We start from the raw sequence: 8,177 nt of genomic DNA, 5'->3' as shown, positions 1-8,177 counted from the left end.
CAGGTAGAGGTTGTGTAGATCAGATCTTTGTGGTAAGACAGATATGTGAGAAAGCTATAGGAAAGGGGAAGGATGTTTTTTGGGCTTTTATGGATCTGGAAAAGGCTTATTATAGGGTAGACAGAAAGGCACTGTGGGAGGTTATGCAGATATACAGGATAGGAGGAAAGCTTCTGGGAGCTGTCAAGTTTTTATGAGAGTAGTAGAGTTTGTGTCAGGATTGGAAATGGAGAGAGTGAGTGGTTCGAGGTAAAGGTGGGACTTCGTCAAGGATGCGTTATGTCGCCCTGGCTGTTCAACTTATACATGGATGGGGTGGTGCGAGAGGTGAATGCAAGGGTAGTGGGTCAGGGATTGGAGATGGTTAAAGAAAATGGAGAAAAGTGGGAGGTGAGCCAGCTGTTGTTTGCGGACGACACTGCGCTTGTGGCAGGATCGGAGGAGGGATTGAGGAAGTTGGTGGCAGAGTTTGGGAGAGTATGTGATAGAAGAAAGCTAAAGATAAATGTGGGTAAAAGTAAGGTGATGAGATGTACAAGGAGTGAAAGTGGCAGTAGACTGGAAGTGAGCATTAAGGGGGAGCGACTGGAGGAAGTGGATAGTTTTAGATACTTGGGTGCAAATGTGGCAGGAAACGGTGGAATGAAGGTGGAGGTAGAATGTAGATTGAGAGAAGCGAGTAAATGCCTTGGTGGATTAAAGAGTGTAATGAGGAATAGACATTTGGGAATGGATGCCAAGAGGAGACTGTATGAAGGAGTGATTGTGCCAACAACACTGTATGGGGCAGAAACATGGAACATAAGAGAAGAAGAGAGGAGTAGTTTGAATGTGTTTGAGATGAGGTGTCTGAGAAGTATGATGGGGGTTACTAGGCTAGATAGAATGAGAAATGAGGAGGTGAGGAGGAGAGCAGGGGTGGAAAAGGAGCTGGGAGATAGGGTTGATGAAAGAATATTAGGATGGTTTGGACACATGGAAAGAATGAGTGAAGAAAGACTAGTAAAAGAGGTATGGAAGGCAGATGTGGAGGGAGTGAACATGAGGGGACATCCTAGGATGAGGTGGATGGATGGGGTGAAGGGGGCTTTGGGGAAAAGGGGAATGTCTGTTGAGGAAGGACGGGAGAGGACAGAAGACAGGGGTGAATGGAGAATGGTTGTATATGCATGATGTTGTGATTGCATGAGGTGGAATGGGTGGGGGGATGGGGGGTGAGGTAGTATGTGTGAGCAAAATTTGACGCAGCCCTAAGGGATTTCTCCCCGTCCTCTCCTTTTATGCAATGGGGGGACAGAGAGGGGGGGTCACCAATTTAATGAAGCGGCCTTGCTGTGGATGTGCTGTGTTTTGTGACACTGCTTCTGACCCAGGACAGTGGACAAGGTGCAGGGATGACCCGTCATCCAGGAGGTGCTCAGATAAGAGGGAGGGTGGAGGGGTGTGGATTGTATTCAGGGATGGAATGGGTGGAAATGGTTTTATGCCTTTCCCTTTTTGGCTACCTCCCTTGTAAGGGGGAAAAAGCCTTGGTATATGTATGTATATATTTTTACATATTCATTTCTTAGTTTGATATATATTTGCCACTTACCCATTGTTTTTCCATCTTTTCCAAGTTTTGTCTCTTCTAACTTTAGCCTCACTACATTTTGTACACCCTTTCCTACTTCTGATTTGGTATGTACTTATCTATTCCTTCTGTATAAATTTCTGTTAATATATTCCATTTCTCTTCCACCTTTGTTTCTTCATTTAAGAAGTGTTCCCAATTTATATTTTGAAAGAATTTTTTGAGTTTCTCAAAATACATTTTGTTGTACATTAGTCTTTTTCTGTTTTTCATTTCTTCCCAAATCAATTTGTTCTGTTAGTTCGAACTCTGTTAGTATGTGATCACTCTTCCCAATTGGTGTCTTGTATTCCATTTTATCCCCAATTTCAGGCTCTGATGTAAATATTAAGTCTAGTCTCAATCGTTCTTCATTGTTTCTATATCTGGTATTTTCCTTTATCCATTGAGTCATTGTGTATTCAATGGTCATATCCAGCAGTATATTTCCCCAAACATCTTCTCCACCTTTCACTGTCATTTCTTCCCAACATATTTCTTTAGAATTAAAGTCACCCATAATTACTATGTTTCCTCCTTCTTTCAGTAATTCAATTAATGCGTGCTTTGTGTCTTCCAACATTTTACAATGATCACTCTCTGTCCAAGAATATGATTTTGGGGGCACAAATTAAAAATTTTCTACTTTTCATGTCAATATTTTCATCTTTTATCATAATCAATTCCACATTATTTATTCCTTCTGTTATCTGTGTCACATCTAAGCCTTTCTTAGTCAAAAAACATGACTACTCCACCCTGTTTCTCCTTTGTTTTTCATCCAATGGTTGTATAAACTTTGTCCCACAGTATTAGGTGGTATTGGACCTTTCAATTTTGTCTCCACAATTCCCAATATGTCCTGTTTCTCTTATGCCAGATTTCAAAGGATTACAAAGGCAGAGCATGCCGACAGGAGACCTTTTGGTCCATATCTAGGTCAGATACGAAAAAAAAATCATTATAATATATGAATAAATAAAAACTATAATAATGTAAATAACAAATAAAATACATGAATAAATGCATAGATATAGTTAAATAATAAAAAAATAGGTAAATAGTAAATAATAATAAATTGACATATAATTAATAATAAATGAGAATCATACTGACAAATGATAACAAAACAAAAACAAATAATATAAAATGAATTATAATCATTACAGCATATTGCTTAGATGTTTATCTAAATGATTCTTAAAGCTTCGAACTGAACTACATTGCACTGCCTCTGCAGGAAGTTTATTCCATTCATTAACAACATGGTTGGCAAAGTTGTTTCTACCCACTTCCAAATCGAATCTATTTCCAGACAGTTTGAGACCATTGTTTCTTGTCTGATTCTCATTCAGTGTGAAAATTTTGTCACTTTTGATGTCAATTCCCTTTAGAATTTCAAAGATAGTCATTTAATTTGTTTAGTCCTTATATCATGTGTGTATGTACAAATGTATGTATATAATATATATATATATGTGTATATATATATATATGTATATATATATATATATATATATATATATATATATATATATATATATATTTATTTATATATATATATATATATATTCATATTTATATATTCGGAATACTTGCCACAAAAGATTTTTTTAGAAACTACCTCAATCGTTCACAAAATGAAAATCTTCAGTGGTAATAAAGGTGACTTGTGTCATACAATTGACCTCTTATACAACCAATAATTACATATTCACCAGACTATCTAATATCTTTAATCATTACGATTCCTTCAACAATGAAAATTTGCTATATCAGAATAATGACACTTGTAATGTCCTCTAAGATCGAAGATAGCACTAAGCAGGGGTTGAACAGTTTTGTGTATTCGTAATTTTTGTCTTTGCAACTTGTTAGTTATTAATAATACTTTTTTTTCAAGACAGGAAGTCCACAAGCAAATCAAGCTGTTAAGGGTTGGGTTAATCCATACCTCCAGCACATAATATTGAATACTTACTGAAAAGCAACACGAAGGCACTACTTCTAAAAATAGTCCACTTTATATTGGTAACACAAATAAGGGATGTAAACAAATCTGTTCAATGAGTCACGCATGCGTAGTTGTTTACATCAGCTCATACTTAGAGGACTCGAGATATTTAATTAAATGTTATATATATTTTTTAAATGAGTTAATCATCATATTACATTGAGAGCTGCAATGACTGTGATTCTATATGTAATCTATATGTAATCTACCTTCACTTATAACCATGAATTCCAAGTTTTAAATGTAGTCTTCCCTGATCTATGTTTTAATAATAAGTATAGAATCAACTAATCACCGTGATAATGTTTCATTAGTTGCCTGCAAAAATCCCAGTGGCGGTTTATTTGATTACGATAGTTTTCGCGCTAACACCATAAGCAAAGTTACAAGCCCTAATATACTACAAATTATTGCATAATGTATACTTTTTATTTTGGAGTTTCGCAAGCAGCTTGTACCGCCAATTTAGTGTTGACCATTGTTACTGTTTCCCAGTCCCACAAACTTCTTGTTTTCAAATAACGTAAATCTATGAGGCAGAGATATGGCCAATCAAGCCTTCTAAACAGTGCAAACAAATACTTCTCTATTTGCTGTATGCAGGTAAGGAGCAACATTTGTTCTGTTGGTTCTTGTCACTTGCTCTTTATCTATCATGCACTGATTAAAATCTATTGGGACTAGTTCCCCCTCGTCCTAGTTTTTCTCGTGATTTATCTGCTTGGGCTGGGATTTGGTTACTGCCCTCCGTATCCTCACGATATTAGTCTACTCATATTTTTCATTCAGTGTGGGAACTATACCACTGACGTATATTCCAGCCTTGAATGAGCATAAGTTTAGGATTGTGAATATTGTCCGCCAATTGATCTTGTATGAGTGCCCGCGTGTGCATTTGTGTAATCGTAGTATACACTCGTATAGTAAAAGGAGCAACGTGCGTTGGATCCCGTCTCCTATATTCTCTAATTATATCTCCTACCTAACCTCAAATTCATGTACGATTCCAACTTGTGTGAGTGTGTGTTTGTAATTATAATATACAAGATTGGAGCGATGATCATGGGATCGCATCTGTCTCCACTAAGTATTTTTTTTATTAAAACTTCATTTGGTACGTTCAATCCCTGTACTGATTTGGACATTGTAATTTCAGAGCCAAAAAACATTTACATTAATTCCCCTGGGTAATATGGTTTCACGCATTACCGACGACTAAAGTCCCATGGTTTGCCACCCCCCCCCCCTTGCAGGACAGCAGAGTAGGACGTGTCAACTATTTGAACGTTATCCCCCGTATTTTATACGTTTTTGCAGATTGAAACTGGTAAAGATGGCGGTCCATAGGCATTTCTCGCTGGCATGTCACTTGTTTTTGCTACCTTAATTTTGTTAGAGTAAAAACTACTTCGGTTACGATATTTTGTTTTTCAAATTTCCAAATGTCAAATCACTTTTGTGTCATATAGTGAGAAGCTGAATGACGAACTAAGAGAAGTTAAACTTATCTGAATGTAAGACACATTGTCAAGATGTTTCTACGGAAGTCTAGAATATTGTAACCAAGGTCGTTTTTACTCAAACAAAGTATTACTTCTCAATCTAGTAGTTTCTCCATTTAGAATAACTATTTTCGACCGTTTAACCGATTACTAATCCAACTTAATAGGCTACCACTTATTCCGTATGAAACTAATTATAAGTAGTCTTTCATGGGGGACGGTATCAAAATCTTTTGCAAAGTGTAGATATATTAAATATATATTGCTTCTTTTGTCATAATTCATTTAACAAACGGTTACATTCTAAGTGGTGTTCGATAGCATTTCTGATGATAGTTTCCACAATTTTTCCTACGATTGAAAAGTTTATGGGCCTGCAGTTATTTGGTTTCTTTTTGTCACCTTTTTGGAATATGGGAGTGTATTGTTCTGATATGAGGGACTAGAATATGGCGAGCCTGAGATCTGGAGCTGGAAATCCTCGATCCGATGTTAGGAGAGAGAGAAGGTCTTGAAGCTTGTAGATCCTCCATTCGATGCTAGGAGAGAGAAGGTCTGGGAGCTAGTCGAGTTGTTGCTGTTGCAATCGAAGAGGCTGTACTTTTAATTCCTGGTAGCGGTTCACAGTCAGGTCCCGGTTTCTGACTAGTTTTCTGATTGGCCGCCTTCCCTTTGGCTATGGGCCAATTGCGAGCCCTAGTGAGTGCACGCGCTTCCGCTCGCGTTGGTGACGTCATCAGCCCTGGCTCGGTCTACATGGGAGACGGGTGTCTCGGACGCGGTCGGTGTTGGTGGATGGAGTAACGCCATTGCAGGAGTAACGTTTGCTAGCTTCCATTCTCTTGGGATATCTCCGGATATGATGGATTTCTTGAAAATGATTTCTAATGGACCAATCTATGTAAGGACGCTTTCCAACTGTATGCCAATTGTAGCTGTCTGGCTAAGAGGAAGACGTGCAAGAGTACTAGTATATTTCGGCTGTTCAACCACGATTGTAACGGCCAACCTGATTGAAGGATTCAGACAGGGAGATGTGGTTCTGATGACAGTTGACGGAAGGGAGACAAAGTGCGAAGGCGACCAGGAAGTTGAAATGACGGTGGAGGGCATTCCGATACGACTAAGAGTGCTTGTTACTAGAACGGTCTTAGAGGGAATTGAAGTGGTGCTGTGAATGGATGCCATTGCACAACTCGGAGAAGTCTCGTTTGTCGCCGGACAAGTGAGGGTTGGAGCGATACGTGACTCAAGTAAGGAATGGAGAGGGAGGAGCCGTCGGGTGTCAGTGATAGATGTAGGGATGACGGTGAGGGACAAGGAGGGCTGTATCACTGCGAGGCTCGACCTTGTACAATTGAGGACAGAGACTTCCTGGCACAATTTGATGGCCAGAAGTGGGAAGTAGAGTGGCATCTCCTATATTGAAGAACAAAGTCGGCTGCTATGAACAGACTCTCGGAAAGTGGGTGAGGGATGACTTTGATATCGAAATATAGCGCTGGATTGATGAGGGAGTTATGAGTCCTTGGGAGGAGCCGGTGGAGGATGAAGTCTTGCCTCTGATGGCAGTGGTGCAGCCGACCAAGAACAAAGTACGACCGGTGTTGGACTTCCGAGAGCTGAACCAGTTTGTAAGGTGTCACACTGGTGATGATTTTGTAGACATATGTAACAAGACCATGCAAAAGGTACCAAATGAGGGGTGCGTCCACAATTGTAGATCTACGGGCAGCTTACCTGCAAATTCACGTGGCGAAGAAACTATAGAAATGCCAACTAATACAATATAAAGGTAAAATATATTGTTTGACCAGACTGGGATTCAGGCTGTGCTCAGCTCCAAGGATAATGATGAGGATCCTGAAGACAGTATTGAAAAAGACTGAAGTGATGAATAAGGGCACGGATCCCTACCTCGATGACATATTATTGAATGATACTATTGTACCGGCATCGGACGTAGTGGAACACTTAACTCGGTTTGGATTGGTCTCAAAAGGAATCGGAACCGATGGAAGGAGGAACGGTGTTGGGACTGCGACTAGAGAGGGACGGGAGCGGAAACCTGTTGTTCAGGAGAGGCAACGAAATCCCAGATGTAACGGACGAGATGAGCAGACGAGAGTTCTTCTCGCTGTGTGGCAAACTAGTTGGTCACTACCCGATCGCAGGTTGGCTCTGTGTGGCGTGCAGTTATATTAAGAGGCTGGTAGGGTTGAAGGGTTGGGGAGACAAGGTTGATGAAGGCACGCTCACGATGATACGTGACGTCACACGACGGGTGAGACGCGATGATCCAGTGAGAGGACAGTGGAGTGCACCACAACAGAACATAGGTATAATATGGTGTAATGCTAGCAGCATAGCAACCGGCGTAGTCCTGGAGATAGGAGGTGTGGTAGTCGAAGATGGGGCGTGGCATTGCAAAAATAACGATTACCATCACATTAACGTATCGGAGTTGGATGCGGTTGTAAAATGAGTCAATCTGGCGTTGAAATGGACGCTACACGAGATCAAAATCAGGACAGACTCAGCCACGGTGGCAGGATGGATGAACTCGATGCTGATTGCTAAGATGAGAATACGCACGAAAGGGGTAGCAGAGGTCATTGTGAAACGGCGCCTTGGAATCCTGAGCAGTTAATAGACGAGTTCAGCGTAAAGGTGAACGTGATCCAAGTGCCATCGGGAATGAACAAAGCGGACGTGCTAAACAGAGTAAAGAAAAGTTGGCTGAGAGTGCCGGAAGAACAGGAAGAGGACAAGGCTGAAGTGTGCGCCGCAGGATCCCTATGGGCGGAGGAGTTGCATGGAACACATCACCTAGGTGTTGATAGGTCACTGTTTTTAGTAAGGAGAGTTGACCCGAATACAACGAGGATGTGTCCGATGTCAATCAATAGATCCCGTCCCAAGACCGCACGCAACGGGGTAACTCAGCGTAGAAGAGGAATGGAGGAGGTTGGCGGTCGACATAACCCACAATTGACGGGGAGACGGTTGACTGCGGCCCAGGGCGATTCGCCGTCTGGCGGGAGATGAA

The 8,177-nt window shown here is 40.8% G+C and overlaps 1 protein-coding gene across 6 annotated transcripts in view; it reads right to left on the bottom strand.

Moving 5' to 3' along the window:
- Nucleotides 1-3,726, bottom strand: part of LOC143027045 (dual specificity protein phosphatase 3-like) — a 94,730-nt gene extending 91,004 nt beyond the window's left edge. For 4 of the 6 annotated variants that reach the window (XM_076187928.1, XM_076187921.1, XM_076187923.1 and 1 more), the window contains exon 1: nt 3,594-3,708. The gene's annotated coding sequence lies outside the window, so the exon portion shown is untranslated. Of the gene's footprint in view, nt 1-3,593 lie in introns of all 6 variants that reach the window. The other 2 variants (XM_076187924.1, XM_076187925.1) reach the window with 2 other exon arrangements.
- Between the last annotated feature and the right edge of the window lie 4,451 nt (nt 3,727-8,177).

The sequence above is a fragment of the Oratosquilla oratoria genome, chromosome 7 (genome assembly GCF_046742065.1).
Source record: "Oratosquilla oratoria isolate Oo_2021 chromosome 7, ASM4674206v1, whole genome shotgun sequence".
NCBI lineage: Eukaryota > Metazoa > Arthropoda > Malacostraca > Stomatopoda > Squillidae > Oratosquilla > Oratosquilla oratoria.
Note: the sequence above shows the minus strand (reverse complement) of the source record. Positions and strands in the feature narration are given on the sequence as shown.